Source organism: Oryctolagus cuniculus, chromosome 5, assembly GCF_051225735.1.
Source record: "Oryctolagus cuniculus isolate XC-2025 breed Fujian yellow rabbit chromosome 5, ASM5122573v1, whole genome shotgun sequence".
Classification (NCBI taxonomy): Eukaryota; Metazoa; Chordata; class Mammalia; order Lagomorpha; family Leporidae; genus Oryctolagus; species Oryctolagus cuniculus.
Window position 1 is genome coordinate 112,527,764 of NC_142871.1, and position 20,291 is coordinate 112,548,054.

The 20,291-nt window shown below is 41.8% G+C and overlaps 1 protein-coding gene across 30 annotated transcripts in view; it reads left to right on the forward strand.

Annotated features, from left to right (window-relative positions):
- DST (dystonin) overlaps nt 1–20,291 on the forward strand; it is a 483,923-nt gene that overhangs the window by 74,087 nt on the left and 389,545 nt on the right. The window lies entirely within an intron of this gene.

Genomic DNA, 20,291 nt, shown 5'->3' on the forward strand with positions numbered 1-20,291 from the left:
GCTAGTACTTTTCCCTTTCCTCTGCTTGAGCCTAATTCGGCCTGAAATAGCAAAATACATGGTTGGCTTCTCTTCTTTCCTTGTATTCTCCTATACCCTCCAGTGGTTGCTTCTGGCTGTTCTGGAATTGGCTCCGGGAGAGAAGGGTTTAGAGGACAAGGGCCTTGTTTTGCATAGCCTGTGATGGCTGTGATCTGGCAGCAGTGCCCTCCTGCTGTGGTGGTGTTCCCTTCGTGTGGCAAAGGTCTTTGCTTGTGTGCTTCTGTGTTGGGCCTGTCCCCCCACCGCTGAGCTGACGGGTCACCTCTGTCCCTCCTTTACCCATGGAGTCCCCTTGAGTAGGATCCCCTTGAACAGAAGCCTAAAGTAGCTCCCCTTCCTTGGGGTTCATATCAGGCCCTTCAAAATTGAATGCTTTTGTTTGCCAGGGAGAGTCAGCTCAGTTCCAGGCAGGCTGTTGACTCCAGCCAGGTTTTGTCTTCAGATTCTTTTGGTGAGAGTTGCATTCCATTCAGACATTACCTGAACTCCAGGACAGAGAGATTTTGCCTTTTAAGAGGTCACCTTGAGGTGGGCATTGTGGTATAGAGAGTTAAGATGCCGCCTGCAACAGTGGCATCCCATGTGGGTGCTTGTTTGAGTCTCGGCTGCTCCACTTCTGATCCAGCTACCTGCTAATCCACCTGGGAAAGCAGCGGAAGATGGCCCAAGTCCTTGGGCCTTGCACCCACGTGGGAGACCCAGATAAAGCTCCTGGCTTCAGCTTGGCTATTGTGGCAGTGAATCAACAGATGAAAGATTTATCTTTCTCTCTCACTGCCTCTCTTTTTCTCTCTCCATAACTCTGCCTTTTAAATAAATAAAATAATTATTAGGGAAATAAAAGGTCTCCTTGAAGCTCTCTACCTTGCGTTGAAGTTCAAGGTAAGTACACCAACCCCTCCTCCAGCAGAAAATGTTTGAGGCATCAGTAGCTTTCTCTATAGCAAGCTAATCTCTGTTTCTGGCTTTGTATATGTCTCTTGGAGCGTGTGTTCCTCTAATTGGTGTCTAGTTGTTTCACATGGCCTTCATAGATGATCTTACACAGTGCTTTTCACACATTTGTGGTATTTTTTTTCTTAATTTCCTGTCCATCTCAAATTTACACATGATTCTTTAATGCACGACTGGTCTTCAGCTTGCATCACAGTTGACTTACTACATGTCTCCAACTATTGACCAGTTGAATTTCTAGCATAATGTCGTATTATTTTAAAAATTATAAAATATTCCACTGTAAACTGCTCTTTAAATAAGTTTTCCCAAAAAGGAACTGAGAAATATGGGCAGAAAGCTAGAGAGGATGAAGAATTCAGAAAGGTCTTCATTTAAAAATTTTTAAATTTATTTATTTTTATTTATTTGAAAGAGATATGGATGTTTTTCATTGCTGGTTCACTCCCCAAATGCCCACAACATCTGAAGCTGGGCCAGGCTCAAGACAGAAGCCAGGAACTCCATGCAGGTCTCCCACATGGTGGCAGGGACCTAAGTACTTGAGCTATCACTGCTGCATCCCTTGGTGTGCACTAGCAAAGAGCTAGACTTGGAATTGGAGTTGAGACTTGAAACCAGGTATTCAATATGAGATACAGGTGTCTGAAATGGTGTCCTAATGACTTGCTAAAGAACTTTCCAGAAAGGTCTTTCTTAAGATGAGAGACATTTGAGATGTTCTACGGAGAAAAAGGGGGCCTTTACTGGACATCAACAAAATGAGAGTAAGGGTAGGAACATAAATAGATCCATTTGGACTAGATAGAGGTTGTTGAATAGGAATAGGGCTGTGGACTCAGTTGATGCTAGATACTTGTTTGTCAAGGTATCAGATTTCCTGGTTGAGTGATGTTTTCCAAAGCAGGTTTGGAGTTTAGGATTATGAGTGAATGAGGTGGGTGGGATTCAGATGTTAAGAGAATGCTTGGTGCATTAGAAGCTGGATGAAGAACAGAAAATCTTCATGGCAGTAATGGGTCAGGAACAAAGAGGATTGGAGGTCTGGATTTCAGTTAAAGATGAGTAAGAGGACCGGAGAGCCCGGAATTGGAGGTCACATTGTTGGATGAGAATGAGAGGTTTCAGTGTTGGTTCAGTTCCAGGTGATGTCATCATCCAGAATAGGGCCATGGTGTCACTGACAGAAGAGAGAAAGTGAAGATTACTGGAGTTCAGGAAGTTAGGAACCTGTGTGGCTGAGGTGTTGGGTGGCTCATTTACATACTTGTGGATATCTTCCCGGATGATGACACCACTTAAAGTGAAGACGAAGTGATAAATCAGATATCAGAGTCCTCAGTGGAAGGGGAATATAGCCAGAGGTCAGACAGTGATAATTCAAGGAGAGGAAAGAAGTGCCTCCGGTGGTGGTGACCTTGAAGCAGGGCCAGCTTTTGATGGGACCTGCAGAAGGAGCAGCCTCTGCTGGAGGGAGGCAGAGGTACAGAGAGCAGGCACTTAATCAACACACAGAGTCTTGGTTTCAGTAACAGCAGAGGCAGCACTTTGAGAGGAGGTAGAGATTGCTGGCCATGAAATGAAGGTGACATAGGGCGCTGAGAAAAAGTTGGCAAGAAGAGTGACATTGGAAGAGGTAGAGTAGGAGGAGGATCTTAGTCTGTTAGAAGAGAACTACCCCTGGGGTTTGGATTTGGGCAAGTGTGCATACAAGTATGACTGGGGCAACTGGTATGGTGGGTGAGTTCACCCGTGCTAAGAATCAGCATCTCTAGGGATGGTCCTCAGGGGTTGCCAAAGGCAGCCTGCATCATTCACACCATTAGTCTGCAGCCTTTGCTCCCACCAGGTGTTGTGTCCATTAGACACTCTTGTGGTGCCTAGGGACCATGAGCCCTTCAAAGGCCTTTGGGGAGGACTGAGACCTAAGCATATATTACAGATTCCAAAATAAACAGTTTGGAACTTGAACTTTAAAAACAGTCTGTAATGACATTATGTCTCTTTCAAATGGGAGTTGCAATTCACCTTTTATATAATTGCACAGAAATGAAGCTTGCTATTACACAAAAACTATTTTAAACACCATTTTTATTTAAATAACTAAAGCCCGTTCAAACATTTAATGGAAAAGTTTATTGACTACATCTGATCTTATGTCTGATGTGATATGGATGGAGCCTGTAAAACAGTACCTAAGGCCTCGTGAACATTGTAAAACCTGTCTGGCTTGGGTTCCAAATAGAACCTTGGGTAAGCATTGTTCAGAAGGAATGTGTGTATGCTCAAGTGAAAATGGTATTATTAAGGTTAAACAGGCCTCCCATCTTGACTTGTGTGGGTAGTTGGGAAATGGATTGAGTATTCTGAGAAATCCATCTCCCTTTTTAATGGCATTGCTTTTCGCATCTACTTTTGGAGATTTTGAAGCCTAAATTATTTCTTCCCGATCTCTTAAATAGCATATCATTTGAAGTGAGGGAGAGGTTTGAAAGAACACTTATTCTTCAGGCTCATAAAGGCAAGAATATAGAGCTGGAGTTTTGAGATCTAGATTTAAACTGGAACAATCACTTAATCTTTTTGATCCATAATTTCCTCTTATGTAGAGCCAGAAGGATGGTAATAAATACCTCCTAGGATTATTGCATGGAGATAATATTTTTAAATATTTGCAATTACTCATTAAATTATATTATTATTATTATTAAATATTTTATTTATTTGTTTTGAGAGGTAGAGTTACAGATAGTGAGAGACAGAGACAGAGAGAAAGGTCTTCCATCTGCTGGTTCATTCCCCAAATGGCCAAAACGGCTGGAGCTGAGCCAATCCGAAGCCAGGAGCCAGGGGCTTCTTCTGGTTCTCCCACACAGGTGCAGGGGCCCAAGCATGTAGGCCATCTTCCACTGCTTTCCCAGGCCATAGCAGAGAGCTGGATTGGAAGAGGAGCAGCTGGGACTAGAACCAGCATCCATGTGGGATGCCAGTAACCTACTGTGTGACAGCACTGGCCCCTAAATCATTATTTATTTAATTGATTGAATGTTGAGGCAGTGAGAGAAAGAAAGAGGGAGAGAGAAGAAGAGAAAGAGAGAACATGCTGTTATTCCTTGGTTCATTCTCCAAATGCTTGGAATGATTGAGGCTTTGCCAGAGCCAAAGCTGGGAGGCTGGGAACTCAATCCTTGTCTTCCATGTGGGTGCAGGAACCCAATTATTTGAGTCATCACTGCTACAATAGCAAGAAGCTGAGGTCACGAGCTGAATTAGGAAAAAGCTGGAATCAGAAGGTGGAGCCAGGTATCAAATCCAGTAACTCTTTGAGGGAGAGACGCACGAAGAGATCTTGGATCCGCTGGTTCACTGCCTAGCTGGCCACAGTGGCCAGGAGCCAGGAACTCTATCTGAGCCTCCCACGTGGGTGTCAGGGGTTGAAACACTTGGACCATCTTCTGCTGCTAACACAGGCCATTAGTAGGGAGCTGAATTGGAACTGAAGCAGCTGGGACACAAATCGGTGCCTGTGGGGAGCAAACCGGACTAGACTGAGTTACTGGAATTAAGACTTATTCTGTGCATCTGCTCTCCCACAATATGGCGCTGGGAGAGAAGTAAACAGCTTCCGCACAGCTGCCTCCAGTTCAACCAATAAACTGTAGGACTTGCTCCTGATTGGAGAGCAGCGTACTCGGCGTGTGGGCAGCCGAGTTAGGATTGGCGGAGGAGGACTATAAAGGAGGAGAGAGACGGCATGCACCGGGAACATCTATGGGGAACATCTAAGGGGAACATCTAGCTGAAGGAACACCCGTGCAGCCCCCGAGAGACCCGGCCGGCGGTGTGCCGCTCCCCTGCGGAAGTGGGGAATGTGGCCAGGGGGAACTGCCCTTCCACGGAGGTGGAAGGGATAGTAGCCAACCCGGGAAGAACCAGCATCAAACCCGGGGAGGGCCGAGCAGACGAAAGAACAGCGCAGGGTCCTGTGTTGCTCCTCCACGAAGAGGGGGAGCGACAGGTGCCCATTTGGATACTGGCATTGTGGGCAGCAGCTTTACTCGCTATGCCACAATACCAACCCTAACTGGTGTCCTAACTGCTAAGTTAAATGCCCACCCTGAGATACTATTTTTCACAAGGCTTCATGAACTATAAAGTGCCCTACAAATATATTTATATATTTAAGTTTCACAAAGGTGTTAGGTGTCAGGATGGTGATTAACAGGGATGAAAAGAAAAGTGGTAGAGTTGTGACAGCCTCATCATTGGCCCATATACTGCCTGCATTTATTTTGTCTTTCTGTGTGTCTGCCTCTCTGTCTATCTGATATGGACCCATCTCCCATGCTGCCATTGAAAACCAAAGCTGAGACCATGGTAGCAACCTACATCTAATCGAGAGCTCTCCCTTTCTGCCTGAGTCTCCCTCATCATTATGACACATTTCATCAGTTTCTTATTTCCTTTTTCACAGAATTTTATTGCATCTCTGTGTATTCCTAAGTTTGTATTTTTAAAGTTTTAGTTATTTTTGGCTTAATAAAAAAGTTATCATACTTTACATAGTTATTTGGAACTTTTCTCCATTTAGTATTCAGCCATATTGTTGAATATTGCTATTTTTTTATTTTGACCTGTGTGAGTGTATCACAGTTCATTTATTTACTCTTTTGTAAGTGAGCATTTGTTTCCAGCTCTTTTTAAGTTTTCTGTACAAAGCACATGAGTTTTTCTTACATGTGTGATCGGTGGAATTGTTAGATTATAGGAAATATGTGAAAATCCAACTTCAGGAGATAATGTCAAACTGTTTTTCAAAATACTTGTACCAAATTATACTTTGTTTTTGTAAAGAAATAAAAGATTTTAATAGAAATTTTACCAGATTGAAACAATTAACAATAACCTTGATTTCACTTGAACAAGAGGAAATAAACCCCTTTGTTTACACATTGTTAGTGGGAATGTGGACTGATTCAAGTTTTTTGAAGGGTAGTTTGATAATAAATATCCCAATGTCAGAAATACATATCCCTTCACACAATAATCCTAGTTGTAGGGATTTTAAAGAAATCATTGTACAAGGACACAAAACTATATGTATAACAATTTTCATTATAGTATGTTATAATAATAAAACTTAGAGCTGAATTAAATGTCCATGAACAGGAGACTGAATAGGTATTTTTTTTTTACCAAAGAAATCTTTTATTTAATGAGTACAAATTTCATAAGTATAACTTCAGGAATATAATGATCCTTCTCACCATACCCACCCTCCCACCCCCACTCTTACCCCACCTCCTCCTCCCTCTCCCATTCCCAGTCCCATTCTCCATTAAAAAAAAAAATCTGTTCCTCGACAGTAAAGACAAGCACTGTTAAAGTCATTGCTTTACAAAGTCAAATTCACTTCTACAGATTTCCTTTTAGGGGTTCTATTAGTTATCACAGATTAGGGAGAACATATAGTATCTGTCCCTTTGGAACTGATGTTTTTCAGTTTCATTCATTTTGTTACAAATGATTGAATTTTATTATTTTTTTACTGCTGTATAATATTCTGTAGAGTACATATCTCATAATTTTTTAATACAGTCTTCATTTTATGGGCATTTAGGTTGATTCCATGTCTTAGCTATTGTGAATTGAGTGGCAATAAACATGGGGGTGCAGGTAACTCTTTTATCTGCTGATTTCATTTCCCTTGAGTAAATTCCCGGGAGTGGGATGGCTGGGTCATATTGAAGGTCTATATTCAGATTTCTGAGGTATCTCCAAACTGATTTCCATAGTGGTTTTACCAGTTTACATTTTCATCAACTGTGGATTAGGGTATCTTTTTCCGACATCCTCACCAGCATTTGTTGTTCATTGATTTCTGTATGAAAGTCATTCTAACTGGGGTGAGGTGAAACCTCATTGTGGTTTTGATTTGCATTTTTCTAATGACTAGTGATCCTGGACATTTTTTCATGTGTCTGTTGTCCATCTGGATTTCCTCTTTTGAAAAATGTCTGTTTAAGTCCTTTGCCCATTTCTTAACTAGGTTATTTGTTTTGTTGTTGTGGAGTTTCTTGATCTCTATATATTCTGGTTATTAATCCCTTATTAGTTGTGCATTGTTTGCAAATAATTTCTCCTATTCTGTGAGTTGTCTCTTCACTTTCCTGACTATTTCTTTTGCAGTACAGAAGCTTCTCTATTTGATATAATCCTATTTGCTAATTTTGACTTTGATGGTCTGTGCCTCTGGGGTCTTTTCCAAGAACTCTTTGACTATGCAAATATCTTGCAGGGTTTCCCCAATGTTCTCTAATAATTTGATGGTATCAGATCGTAGATTTAGGTTTTTAATCCATTTTGAATGGATTTTTGTGTAAAGTATAAGGTAGGGGTCCTGCTTCATACTTCTGCATGTGGAAATCCAGTTTTCCCAGCACCATTTGTTGAAGAGACTGTCCTTGCTCCAAGGATTGGTTTTTGCTCCTTGGTCAAATATAAGTTGGTTGTAGATGCTTGATTTCTGGCATTTCTATTCTGTTCCATTCTGTTCTATTCTGTTCCATCTGTTTTTGTACAAGTATCAGGCTATTTTGATTTTAACTGCCTTGTAGTATGTCTTGGGATCTGGTATTGTGTTTTCTCCAGCTTTGTTTTTGTTGTATAAGATTGCTTTAGCAATTTGAGGTTTCCTGTGTTTCCACATGAATTTCTGCATAATTTTTTTTTCTAGATCTGAGAAGAATGCCTTTGGTATTTTGATTGGTATTACATTGAATCTGTACATTTTGATGATGCTGATTCTTCTAATCCATGAACATGGAAGATTTTTTTTTTTGTATCTTCCATTTCTTTCTTTAATGTTTTGTAATTCTCATCTTAGAGATCATTGACATCCTCGATTAAATTTATCCTAAGCTATTTGGTTTATTTTTTTGTAGCTATTGTGAATGGGATTGATCTTAGAAGTTCTTTTTCAGCTGTGGCAATGTCTGTGTATACAAAGGCTGTTGATTTTTGTGTATTGATTTTATTTCCTGCTACTTTACCAAAGTCTTCTATGAGTTCCAACAGTCTCTTGTGGAGTCTTTTGGATCCGCTATATATAGAATCATGTCATCTGCAAATTGGGATAGTTTGACTTCCTCATTCCCAATTTGAATTCCTTTTATTTCTTTTTCTTGCCTAATGGCTCTGGCTAAAACTTCCAGGACTATATTGAATAGCAATGGTGAGAGTAGGCATCCTTGTCTGGTTCCGGATTTCAGTGGGAATGCTTTCAACTTTTCCCCATTCAATAGGATGTTGGCCATGGATTTGTCATAAATTGCCTTGATTTTGTTGAGGAATGTTCCTTCTATAGCCAATTTGCTTAGAGTTTTCATCATGAGAGGGTGTTGTATTTTATCAAATGCTTTCTCTGCATCTATTGAGATAATCATCATTTTTTTCCAGCAGTTTGTTAATGTGATGTATCACATTGATTGATTTACGAATGTTGAACCATCCTTGCTTATGAGGGATAAATCCTACTTGGTCTGGGTGAATGATCTTTCTGATGTGTTGTTGGATTCTATTGGCTAGAATTTTATTGAGGATTTTTACGTCTATGTTCATCAGGGAAACTGGTCTGTAGTTTTGTTTCTCTGTGTGTCTTTTTTTTTTTCTTTTTTGACAGGCAGAGTGGACAGTGAGAGAGAGAGACAGAGAGAAAGGTCTTCCTTTTTGCCGTTGGTTCACCCTCCAATGGCCACCGCAGCCGGTGAATCGCGCTGATCCGAAGGCAGGAGCCAGGTGCTTTTCCTGGTCTCCCACGCGGTGCAGGGCCCAAGGACTTGGGCCATCTTCCACTGCACTTCCGGGCCATAGCAGAGAGCTGGCCTGAAAGAGGGACAACCGGGACAGAATCCAGCACCCAGACCGGGACTAGAACCCTGTGTGCCGGCACCGCAAGGCGGAGGATTAGCCTGTTGAGCCACGGCACCGGCCCTCTGTTGTGTCTTTTTCTGGTTTAGGAATTAAGGTGATGTTGGCTTCATGGGAAGAATTTGGGAGAATTCCCTCCCTTTCAATTGGTTTGAATAACTTGAGAAGAATTGGAGTTAGTTCTTTTTTAAATATCTGGTAGAATTCAGTAGTAAAGCCATCTGGTGCTGGGCTTTCTTTATTGGGAGCGTCTTTATTACTGATTCAATATCTGTCTTGGTAATGGGTCTGTTTAGGTTTTCTGTGTCTTCATGGCTCAATTTTGGTAGGTTGTATGTATCCAGGAATCTATCCATATCTTCTAGGTTTCCCAGTTTGTTGGCATACAGCTGTTTGTAGTAATTTCTGATGATTCTTTTATTTTTCTATGGTGTCTGTTGTTACAGTTCCTTTTTAATCTCTAATTTTATTGATTTGAGTCTTCTCTCTTCTTTTTTTAGTTAGCTGGGCCAATGGTGTATCAATTTTGTTTATTTTTTTTTTAAAAAAACAGCTTTTTATTTTGCTGATCTTTTGCATTTTTTTGGATTCAATTTTGTTGATTTCTTCTCTAATTTAAATTATTTCTTTTCTCCTACTAGTTTTGGGTTTGGTTTGCTGTTGTTTTTCTAGGTCCTTAAGATTCATTGATAGCTCATTTATTTGGTACCTTTCCAATTTCTTGGTGTAGGCGCCAATTACTATAAACTTTTCTTTTAACACTGCTTTTGCTGTATCCCATAAGTTTTGATATGTCGTATTGTCGTCTTTATTTGTTTCTGAAAAGTTTTTGATTTCTCTTTTGGTTTCTTCTATGACCCACTGTTCATTCAGGAGCACATTGTTCAGACTCCATGTGTTTGCATATGTTCTAGATATTCCTGAATTGCTGATTTCCAGCTTCATTGCATTGTGGTCTGAGAAAATGCATGGTATGAATATCAAATTTTTTGAATTTGCTCCGACTTGTTTTATGGCCTACCATGTGGTCAATCCTAGAGAAAGTTCCATGTACTGGTGAGAAGAATGTGTATTCTGCAATTGTAGGAGGAAAAGTTCTGTAGATATCTGCTAGGTCTATTTGGTCTATAGTGTTGATTAACTCTGCTGTTTCCTTACTGATTTTCTGTCTGGTTGTTCTGTCCATTGCTGAAAGTGGCATATTGAAATCCCCCATTACTAGTGTATTCGAATCTATGTCTTTCTTTAGCTCTCTTAACATTTCATTTTTATAGCCAAGAGCACTATAATTAGGTGCATGTATGTTTATAATAGTTACATCTTCCTGTTGAATTGATCCCTTAATCATTGAATAGTGTCCTTCTTTGTCTCTTTTAACAGTTTTTGGGTTAACGTCTATTTTGTCTGGTATTAGCATGGCTACACCAGCTCTTTTTTGGTTTCTGTTAGCATGGAATATCTTTTTCCATACTTTCACTTTCAGTCTGTGTGCATCTTTGTTGGTGCAACTTATACTTTTTTAAAACAGATTTACTGGGGCTGGCACTGTGGCACAGTGGGTTAATGCCCTGGCCTGAAGTGCCGGCATCCCTTGTGGGCACCGGCACTAGTCCCAGCTGCTCCTCTTCTGATCCAACTCTCTGCTATGGCCTGGGATAGCAGTAGAGGATGGCCCAAGTCCTTGGGCTCCTGCACCCACCTGGCATACCCAGAAGAAGCTCCTGGCTCCTGGCTTCAGATTGGTGCAGTGCCGGCCATTGCGGCCATCTGGGGAAAGTTAACCAGTGGATGGAAGACCTCTCTTTCTGTCTCTTTCTCTCTGTATCTCTGTCTTTCATATAAATAAAACGAATCTAAAAAAACAGATTTATTTATTTGATGGGCTAAGTTACAGAGAGAGGGAGACACACATGCCCACATGCACACACATACACACACACACATACACACACACACAAAGGGAGAGAGAGAGATTTTTCCATCCTCTGGTTTACTCCCCAAAATGTCTGCCATGGCTATGACTGGGTCAGATTAAAGCCAGGAGCATGGAACTTCATCTAGTTCTCCCATATTGGTGTAGGAGTCCAAGCATCTTCTGCATTCTGCTGCTTTCCCAAGTGCATTAGTAGGCAGCTGGATCAGAAGTAGAGCAGCTGGACTCTAGCCAACACCCATATGGGATGCCAGCATTGCAGGTGGCAGCTTAACTTGCTGTACCACATTGCTGGCCCCAGCTTATACTCTTTATCAGTTGTGTCTGTGAACATGAGGGGGCCATATTCTTTTCATCATGTCATCAGAGACTTCTAAAATTTTTACCCATTGAATGCATGTAGTATGTTCACCTCATTGTGGACTTGGATTGCTTTCCCTGGTCAGTGATGATGCCAAACATCTTTTCATATATTTATTAGCCCTGTGTTTCCTCTTCTGCAAAATGTCTGTCCTTATCATCACCTCTTTTCTTCTTTGTGCTTTTCTTAGTGGTTTATTTAAATTCTATATATATTCTGCATTCACTGAGTTTTAATTTGTATTTTTATTGGTGGTTTATTTTTGTTAATCTCTTGTTTCTAACTCCTACTTTTGATAACTTTTAGTTTTTAAAAACACAACAAATGTTTTATCTTTAATATCTGGTAATTCACATACCTGGTTTTTTTTTTCTTCTATGAGTTTGTGTCCTCATCTGTTGTTGCTATAGTTTTACCCATGGAGCTTGGTTTCATTGTACATTTTATGACTTTTTATCATGATCTTATTTTTTTTTAAGATTTCTTTATTTATTTGAAAGGCAGATTTACAGAGAGAAAAGGAGAGACAGAGAGAGAGAGAGATCTTCTATCCTCTGGTTTACTACCCAAATGGCTGCAATGACCAGGCTGGGCCAGGCTGAAGCCAAGAGCCAGGAGCTTCTTCTGGGTCTCCCACGTGGGTACAAGATCTCATCTTCTGCTGCTTTCCCAGGCCTTTAGCAGGGTGCTGGAATTGGAAGTGGAGCAGCCAGGACTCAAGCTGGCAGCCATATGGGATGTTAGTGCTGTAGACTGTGGCTTTAACCCACAGTGCCAGCCTGAACGTGATTTAAAAAAAAGTATTTAATTTATTTGTGAAGTAGAGACACAGAGAGAGTTTCCATTCACTGGTTCAATCTCTAAGTGCCCACAACAGCTGTTGCTCGGCCTGACTGAATGTAGGAGCCTGGAACTCAATCCAGTTCTCTCAAGTGAGGAGCAGAGGCACACCTACTGGAGCTATCAACTGTTTTCTCCCAGTGTGCACATTATTAGCAGTAAGGTAAAATCTGGAGCATAGCTGGGATTCAGACCCAGGGACTCCACTGTGGGATACGGGTGACCCATCAGAGACTTAACCATTATGCCAAAGGACTCCCCCCATGATCTTTGGTTGGTCTGAATGTTGTGGTAATTTGGGGGGCTTAGATTGTTATTTATTTTATTCTCATCGTTATTTGTAAGGCAGAAAGAGAGTGAGATAAACCATGAGCTCCCACCTGCTAGTTTACTCCCCAAATGCGAGAACAGTTGGTGCTGGGCCAGGCCCAAGCCATTAGCCGGGAACTCAATCAGGGACTTCTATGGGGATAGCAGGGACCTGAAGACTTAAGTCATCACCTCCTGCCTCCCACTGTGTGCATAGTAGAAGCTGTATTGAAAATGGAGCCAAGACTTGAACCAGGCACTCTGATATGGGATACAAGCATCATAAATGAAAACTGCTGCACCAGTGCCCATCTTAGGTTGAAGGCACATTTCTTTCTTTCTTTTTTTTTTTTTTTGGCCAGGGAAAAATAAATTCTGTGAAACCAGGAACTCTAAAAATAAAGTCTCACCTTCAGAGTTTCTTCATACTGCATAGTTAGTGTGAACTTGGGCCACAAAATCCACATGATAACCAGCTGTGTTAAAAAGGTGGTTTTTGTATTGCATCCAGCCTCAAGCTTGGGATAGTCATGTGCCCTTGGAATCTTAGGATCTTTCTGTCTTGCTGGTCAGGTCATAGCTTCCCTGGGTTTATCTGGGGGAGGGTGGTTCCTTGGGTTTGTATTATGTCTCTTGAACAGGTGCTTGGCCATCAAGTGAAGTTTAGGTCACAAGGGGTCAGTGTAATCTTTCTTTTGTTTGTGCTTTTGCCTTTCTCTAGTCTTTGGAGATTCTTCATACTTTCCTGTCAGTTCCCTGACACATTTAAAATTATGTTGTTATTATTTTATCTAGCATTTTAAGATATCATATAGTTGGAAAACTTCATAGGAAGTCAAATCAGCAATAAAGCTGCGAACCCCTTGCCTCGTTTCTGTTTGACTAAAAAGGCTGCCCTATGTCAGATCATGTGTACCCCCAAATTCTAGCTTCGAACGCTGGGGCCACCAGAAGTTAAAAATTCTGGACATTTGGGTAGGCATTTGACACAGTGGTTAAGACATCACTTAGAATGCCTGCATCTCATATCCAAATGTCTAGATTTGAGTTGTGGCTCTGCTTCCAAATTCAGCTTCCTGCTGAATATACACCGTTGGGTGTAAGCAGGTGTTAGTGCAGGTACTTGGGATAACCCACATGGAAGAGCCAGACTGTGTTCTGGGCTCCTGGCTTCAGCTTAGTCCAGCTCCAGCTGTTGTGAGCATTTGGGGAGCAGATGGAAGATGAACATTTCTACTTCTTTGCCTTTCAAATAAAAATCAATAAATTTAAAAAATTTAATGAAAAACTGGACATAATTTTCAAAGTATTCTTGCTGTTGTCTATCAAGGTTTTTTTTTGGCTGTCTTTTCTAGCATAATTTCATTTCCATGTAGGATAGTGCAGTACATTTAGGCAATTACTCCTCATCTCTTAGTCTTAAAGCTGATGACTTAGCACCTTCATCTCTGCAGAGAGTAGAATTCATGTTCACATAGAGTATTGACAAGCACTGTAGTGACTCACTTATTTTCAAGTCTCAAATTTCCGTACATAGTTGTCATTTCAGTGAAGTCAAAACAACTTCCTAATTGCACAATGTTTTGTTATAACTTGGAGTTGTACATAAGATCTCAAAAAAGAAAACATTCATGTAATATTTTCATGATAAGAATCAGATAAATTATGAAATAGCAAATGTGGTTGTCAAGATATTTTATTTTACTGTTGATTTATTCATTTTTTTAGTAATTTAACAACTTTCTTTTTTAAAATTTTTTCTTTTTTTTTCTTTTTTTTCTTTTTGAAAGGCAGAGTGGACAGTGAGAGAGAGAGAGAGAGACAGAGAGAAAAGTCTTCCTTTTTACTGTTGGTTCACCCTCCAATGGCTGCTGTGGCCGGCGTACTGCGTCCGGCGCATTGCACTGATCCAAAGCCAGGAGCCAGGTGCTTCTCCTGGTCTCCCATGCTGGTGCAGGGCCCAAGTACTTGGGCCATCCTCCACTACACTCCCTGGCCATAGCAGAGAGCTGGCCTGGAAGAGGGGCAACTGGGACAGAATCCGGCACCCTGACTGGGACTAGAACCCTGTGTGCCAGCGCCATAGGCGGAGGATTAGCTTATTGAGCCGTGGCGCCGGCCAATTTAACAACTTTCTGAAACAATGTTGTAGTCTTGAATACACTTTTTATTTTTGAGACGAGAGTGAGTTATGGGATTATGAGAGGTATTTTTCTCTTTCCATGTGCTACTTAGTACATTACAACTTATTAGCTTTTCAGTTTAGTTCAGGATAAATATATAAACAGGCTCTTCATAAATTTGATGTTGAAACATTATGGTTTTTGTAATTTGAACATCAAAAGGGCTTTAGAGATGATTGTTGTATGGACAGTTTAGGAAACTCAGAAATTATCCATTCTGGGTTGTCACTTTGAGGAAACAAGGTGCAGAAAAGTGACCTGAGAGGCCAGATATTTTCTATCAGACCTGTGATTGGAAATAAGACCTCCAAGTTGGATCCTCTCTCTCCTATGCTCCCTGTTTCTATGCCTCACCTAGCTAGGCATTTTGAAGTTTTTATACTTATAAACAAAAAGGGACTATTTATATGTTTTGTAAGATGAACTGACTCCATCATGTTTAATTTATAAATTTTACATTTTAAAAAGAACTACATAATAATCTTTGGAATTTACAGGAGTATTAAGCAGGCAATTCAGATTTCCCAAGTTTATTTCTAGACCACGAATAATCATGACTCCAGGCATACTTGTCTGTTTATTAGAGCAAAAAAATCAGGAAGTCTGAGACATAGACAGCTCAGGATACTAAGGAAGTGAAAAATAGCTTTTTCTGAAACAAGAGCACTGCTTTTTATAAACAAATGACTGTCATTATTTCCTGTTTTTTAATCCTACTAATGACTGTTTCAGAACTTCATCAGCTCCGTCGATAACCATGAGATAGTAAAAGAAATGAAACTATAAAAACACACAGACCTTTCTCATCAACAGCATTTTTATTGGTGCTAATTATTAATAATAATAGTGGCTGACATTTCTTAAGCTCTTACTGTGAGCTAGGCATTGTATTGGGCAATGGACATGAGCTCATTTAATCTTAACAGCAATCCTGAGGTAGATTTTCTGTATAAATGAGAAAACCAGAGCTCATTCGCCATTGCTGATAAGTGGTGAGACTGGCCCAAGAGACACACAGCTCTGCCATTCTCTGGGTCTGTGTCTAAACCCAGTTTTCCACCATCTCCCCGGGTAGCTTGCTGAGAGCAGTTTCATTTCTGATGCATGGTTAGGAGAGGTTAGCTGTTCACTGGGAGACTATGTTGTGCTCAAAACCTCTTTCTCCAGGACAAGTTTCAGGACAAGTATTGTAGACATGACTATAGGACGAAAGAGGATAAACAGAAAGAAACCAATATTTATGGAAGAAAATCAGTATTTACTGAACTCTTACTATGTGCTAAGCAGTGCAAGTCCTTTTGCAAGATCATTCACTGTTCCTTTTTTCATTCCATACATATTGTCTGAGCACCTGCTATGGCTTTGTCACTGTGTCACAAACTGGGGATAGATAGTGGTGGACAAAAGCAAGTCCCTGGAGTTTTGGAGCTGACTTTCCAGTGGGGGAAGCAGACAACAGCTGATTAACAAGAACATTTGTAACATGTCAGGTGGTGATGAGTGCCATGGGGAAACTGAAGCTGATTAAGGGAGTCTGAGGGGACGATAAAGTTATCCTAGGTGGTTAGGAAATACTTTTCTTTAGAAAAGTGACTTTTTTAAAAAAGATTTACTTATTGGGGCTGGCGCTGTGGCGCAGTAGGTTAATCCTCTGCCTGCGGCACCAGCATCCTATATGAGTGCCGGTTCTAGTCCTGGCTGCTCCTCTTCCAATCCATCTCTCTGCTATGGCCTGGGAAAGCAGTGGAAGATGGTCCAAGTCCTTGGGCCCCTGCACCTGGGTGGGAGACCAGGAAGAAGCTCCTGGCTCCTGGCTCTGGATTGTCCCAGCTCCAGCTGTTGTGGCTATTTGGGGAGTGAACCAACAGAAGGAAAATCTTTCTCTCTGTCTCTTCCTCTCACTGTCTGTAACTCTACCTCTCAAATAAATAAATAAAATCTTTTAAAAAAAGTTTAAAGATTTATTTATTTTACTTGAAAATCAGAGTTACACAGAGAGAGAAGGAGAGGCAGAGAAAGAGAGACAGAGGTCTTCCATCCGCTGGTTCATTCCCCAGTTGGCCGCAATGGCTGGAGCTGTGCTGATCCGAAGCCAGGAGGCAGGAGCTTTCTCGCGGTCTCCCACGTGGATGCAGGGACCCAAGAACGTGGGCCATCTTCTACTCCTTTCTCAGGCCATAGCAGAGAGTGGGATCAGAAGAGGAGCAGCTGGGACTCGAACTGCTGCCCATATTGGATGCCGGCACTGCAGGCAGTGGCTTTACCCAGTATGCTGCAGTGCCGGCCCTGGAAGACGACATTTGAGGGGATCATTAAGGGCAGACCCTGAGACATTGTAGGTTGTGGTACAGGCTTTGGATTTGATCCTGAGTGACATGGGAAGTAGAAGAGTTTTGAGCACAGGCATAATAGGCTCTGGCTTATTTTTCTAAAGACTCAATCTAGCTTGTGTGCGGAACAAGGAGAGAAGTCAGGAGACCAGTTGGAAGATGTTTTGCAGTAATTGTCCAGGGAACAGATGGGATGACGTCGAATAAGAACCGTTTTTATTCTTTTTGTATGTAGTGTACTTTTTGTATGTAGTTTCTAACCATTTCAGTAATTCAGTTTAATTTAGCTATTCCTGTGCTGTAGGTGACAGTTCCCAGCAGCTGAGAGATTTGCTTAAAGCCACATGGCTATGACGGTAGGAGCTCTTTATCAAATTGACATTTTGGGCACAGCTCTTTAAAATGATAGCTGTCACTTTTTTTTTTTTTTTTTTTTTTTTTTTTTTTGACAGGCAGAGTGGACAGTGAGAGAGAGAGACAGAGAGAAAGGTCTTCCTTTGCCGTTGGTTCACCCTCCAATGGCCGCCGCGGCCGGCGCGCTGCAGCCAGTGCACCGCGCTGATCCGATGGCAGGAGCCAGGAGCCAGGTGCTTTTCCTGGTCTCCCATGGGGTGCAGGGCCCAAGCACCTGGGCCATCCTCCACTGCACTCCCTGGCCACAGCAGAGAGCTGGCCTGGAAGAGGGGCAACCGGGACAGAATCCGGCGCCCCGACCGGGACTAGAACCCGGTGTGCCGGCGCCGCTAGGCGGAGGATTAGCCTAGTGAGCCGCGGCGCCGGCCTAAAATGATAGCTGTCACTTAAGATGTCCTCCTGGATGCTAGATTTGGTCTTAAGTGCCTTGAGTGTCTTACTTATCAGTACCACAACTCTGACAGATAGGTGAGGGATCCAGGGTTTGGCAAAAGTTGTGACTTCATGACTTCCAAAAAAGCTGCATGTCTAGTAAATAACACAACTGGGAACTGAAGCTCTGTTCATCTGATTCTAAAGCCTTTGTTCTTCCCATCGCATTTTTTTTTTTTTTTTGGACAGGCAGAGTGGGCAGTGAGAGAGAGAGAGACAAAGAGAAACGTCTTCCTTTGCCGTTGGTTCACCCTCCAATGGCCGCCGCGGCCAGCGCGCTGCGGCCGGCGCACCGCACTGATCCGATGGCAGGAGCCAGGAGCCAGGTGCTTTTCCTGGTCTCCCATGGGGTGCAGGGCCCAAGCACTTGGGCCATCCTCCACTGCACTCCCTGGCCACAGCAGAGAGCTGGCCTGGAAGAGGGGCAACCGGGACAGAATCCGGCGCCCCAACCGGGACTAGAACCCGGTGTGCCAGCGCCGCTAGGCGGAGGATTAGCCTAGTGAGCCGCAGCGCAGACTTCCCATCGCATTTTAACACTTCCCATAATTCCTCCCATGACCTCTTCTAGCATGAAAAATTTTATTCGTGGGCCCCTTGTTTAATTATGGCAAATCAAAGAATTCACAGAATTATAAAAAAAAATGTTTACTTTTATGCATCTTTTTACCACGTCTCCCCCTTGGCTTTGACTACTTTCAGATGATCCACATCCAAGTTGGAGGAAATTGCCTGAGTAGTTACCAATTGCTTAAGCTGTCTTGACATATTTTATTAGCCCTCCTATAATTAGGTGCACCTGAGAAGCCTGCCATGTGGCCAGGGGCACTGAAGGGTGACTGTGTGGGAGCATTTCAGACATTGTGGCACCAGGTTTGCCTGCAGATCTTCTGACTCCCAGCAGGCCACATCCAAGATTATATGCTCCCTCGAGAATCTGGAAGGCAGGGGAGAAGATGAGACCTTCTGTGTCTTTGGGTAATGATGAGCTTTTACTCTGAACTAGGGAAGCAGAGCAGTGGATTGCCACGATTGAATTAAAAGCCTGTGGTCCAGGGTGGGTGTCTCTTGTGTGGTGATCTGAACTGCGCCAGTCTGCATGTCTGTTGGGACAGAGACTCATTTAAGTCCTTGAATCTCTGTCTCTGAGACAGTAGAAAGGGCTGTGTAATAGACAAAGTTTCTTTGTTTCTTTCTTTGTTTTAATCTATAGGAGCCTCAGTGTTTTCATTCCCTTCTATCCAAGTGTTTCTTTAGATGTAGTCTGATGGCCTTATTCACACTCAGATATGAGTGACTGATACCAGTTGGTGTTTTGCATTCATGGGAAGCTTGATTAGAAATAAAAAGTTTTAAACCAAAAGAATAAATCTTTATAATTGGAATTTTAGACAAAAGTGTGCAGGTGATAGAAAGGGAGGTGGAAAATGTGTGTGTGCGTGTGTGTGTGTTTAAAAATTTAATAGTTTATTGGAAAGACAGAGTTACAGAGAGAGAGAGAGAGGGAGAGACAGAGAAAGAGATCTTCCATTCGCTAGTTTACTCCCCAGATGGCCACAAAGGCTGGAGTCGGGCCAATCAGAAACCAGGAGCCAAGAGATATTTCTGGGTTTGCATGTGGGTACAGCAGACCAAGCACTTGAGCTATCTTCTGCTGCTTTCCCAGGCACATTAGCAGGGAGCTGGATTGGGACTTGAACCCGGCACCCGTATGGGATGCCGGCACTTAACCCACTACAGCACAGTGCTGGCCCTGAAAATGTGTTTTTTAAGTCTTAAAAATGATAAACACTTTGGTAATATTACTATAATTACTACTATTATCACTTCTTTATACTTGGTTTTAATTTTTCCTAATTTTTAAAAAAATTTTGGGAGAGGGTGAGTGACAGAAGCAGAGGCAGTGCAGTAAAGACAATCAGAGACATGAGAATTCCCTTCTGCTGGTTTGCTTCCTAAAACCTGCAGGAGCCAGATTTTTCACATGGATTTCAGGAACAGAATTACTTGAGTCATCACCACTATTTCCCAAGGCCTGCATTGGTGGGAAGTTGGAGTCAGCAGCCTGAGGTGGGAATCAAACCCTGCATGCCTGTGTCTTTATCTTAGAATGAAATGCTCCAAAAATGTAGTATTACATGCTAGGTAGCATCGTATTAAAAGTTTCTCACACATTATGTCATTTTAATACTGTCCAACACTCAGCGAAACAGCTATGGTTATATTTAGAAGATGAACAAGTTAGAGAGTTTAGGTAGTTTTCTTGTGGTAGTTTGGGTAGTTAAATATGGAGCTGGAAGCAGCACTGTGGCTTACCAGCTCAGCCTGGTAAAAGTCCTGCACACACTTTCTTTCTGTAAAATTGTAAAATGTGAATTATAGCAGATGTTTCTACTTCCCTGAAATGTAGTCAAGGTGAATCATCAACTTGTAGAGTAATATGGTAGCCAATTGTATTACTTAGGATTCTCCAGAGAAAGACCGATAGAATATATTGGTTATACCACACATACACACGCATATTTATTTATTTGTTTATTTATGTTAAGGCATTAACTCCTATG